Source organism: Anastrepha ludens, chromosome 3 (genome assembly GCF_028408465.1).
Source record: "Anastrepha ludens isolate Willacy chromosome 3, idAnaLude1.1, whole genome shotgun sequence".
Classification (NCBI taxonomy): domain Eukaryota; kingdom Metazoa; phylum Arthropoda; class Insecta; order Diptera; family Tephritidae; genus Anastrepha; species Anastrepha ludens.
The window spans coordinates 53,606,088-53,608,372 of NC_071499.1; the positions used below are offsets into that span (position 1 = coordinate 53,606,088).

Here is a 2,285-nt window from a genome sequence, read left to right on the forward strand (position 1 = left end):
ACGAGGTAATTTCTATTAGGAAAAGCTTTGTCTATGCAGTCATTCTGTATTAAACGTAAAAAAGATTGGCGATTTTCAGCAACTTGCTGCTCGATTTGCTCAAACTGCGGGAAGTGGACTTAAAAACTAAATATAACAAAAGTTTTGGAGGCTTTCGAGTTCCTAACAAAGGATTCTAAAACGCTATGGTCCAAATTTTCTCTCATGATTTGCATAAATGAGGTATCATATTTAGAAGGGTTACAAGTCAGACAGTGCTTTAGCTTGACTATCTTCATAATTTCTTCCACAAAATTTTAATTTTTAATTTCGATATTTTCGTTTCACTCTCCCAAAATTGTATTTTACCTTCGCAAAAGATTGAAATATTACCTTTTAAATAAGACATTTTCCAAAATAGAGTACTAAAGGCTTCAAAAGTCAGTCAGTAATCAACGTTTCTTAAGTGCAGAGAGTCAAATCTTTTTAGTTTTATTAACAAACAAAGAAAAAAATGTCTAGAATTGTGAGAAAATTGATCAGCAACAACAACGCTACAAAGCTAGTAGCGCCATATAATCTAGCTGTTGTTGCCGATCGCACTGTCTATGTAACCGGCTATGTGGCCATGGACAAAGACACTTTGAAGCAGGTATCAGGCTTCATAGCGGAGCAAACAGTGAAGGCTGTGAAGATCTTGGTAGGCGTACTGGGTGCTGCCGGTTCTGTCGCACACAAAGTGGTCAAAAATACTATGTACGTATAAGGATAAGAAATACTTTGGTGCAGACAACGAGTCCTACAAGAAAGTATTCTCGAAAGATTTCCTCGCACGTGCCTGTGTTCAAGCGTCCCATCTGCCTCTGAATGCTTTGGTGGAGATTGAGAGCATCGCTTTGAGCGATTAATTTCTTTGAAAGTTACTTAATTCTTTTATTGATTAAACTGCAACGAACTGAATATAAAAAAACAAGTTATTGCTGTTTAAAAATACACTACCAAACCAAAAAAAAGGGTGAAATTACCAAAAAAAATTATTGCCTACAAAAAATATATAAGTAAAAATATATATAATTGCTCTATTTGTGGCGTGCGTATTGATGTTGTTCTACAGTTTCAAGCCGACTCCGAACGGCAGATATTTTTATGAGGAGCTTTTTCATGGCAGAAATACACTCGGAGGTTTGCCATTGCCTGCCTAGGGGCGACCGCCATTAGAAAAATCTTTTTCTTTATTTTGGTGTCTCACCGAGATTCGAACCTACGTTCTTTCTGAATTCCGAATTGTCGCCTAGATAAGTACTCTTTCTAAATTTGATATGAGGACTTGGAAAGAATTTGTTTTCATGTTTGCAGAGCGAAAAAAAAGTTTTGACTTATAAAGGGTCTTCCAAAAGGCACGCCGAGCTGTTTTTTAAATAAATCATGTCACTCATGTTCACTATTTTAATTCAACTTCGAGATATCGCTGTTGAAGATTAAATGTTATTCACCAATACTTTGCGCTGAAGCAGCAATATTACCAACAAAACCTCCAGTTTATGATCTGCCAGCCCCTTTTCTATCCTAGAGAAAACCAGTTTGTTGAACTTTTTTCACCAGCCTTTGAATTTTCCACTCATAATGGTCTGATTATTTCCACCAAAAATCACTAATTTACCGATCTTTTCTTTTCAAGATCGCCCATTTTCATAGAAAGTTCCAATGATTTTAATGCGTTGTTCTATGGTGTAGAATTGCACATCTGTCTACTTGACAAATGTCACAGGTCACATAAACAAAAGCTGCCTTCTAGGGATTATTACTGACATTTAGACGTCACTTTTGAAAGGCCCTTCATAACATTTTAGAAACTCCTGTTATGTGCGGTTTCTATTTTTTTTTTGTCACCCCTTAACTTAGGTAAAAACAAATATTTATTGTATATTCTTTCAAGCTCATTTCAGTCAATTTGAGAATGAATTTAGTCCACGGCGAATCTATTAAAGGTGATATCAGTAAATCAGCTGATTTTTGTTTTCTTTCGCCGTGTCCATGTCAGCTCAGAATGAAATAAGGCGAATTCATTATTTGTTTTCTACTTTGCTTTGGCAATAAAATATACAAAATATACGTGTTTGTCTTGTGCCACCACCTTTAATGAATGCGTCTTGATAGGGACTAAGTCACGTTTAAAAATTGAAACTTTGGTTTGTGTGGTTTTTGTTATAAATCGAGAATGAAGTATATCTTTATAGAAAAGAAATAATTTAAATTAATTTAAAAAAAATAACGAAAAATATAGTCAAAACTTATCAATACGTGCA

The 2,285-nt window shown here is 34.8% G+C and overlaps 1 pseudogene; it reads left to right on the forward strand.

Annotated features, from left to right (window-relative positions):
- The first annotated feature begins 491 nt into the window (after positions 1-491).
- Positions 492-986, forward strand: LOC128857954 (rutC family protein UK114-like; annotated as a pseudogene).
- Positions 987-2,285: the final 1,299 nt, after the last annotated feature.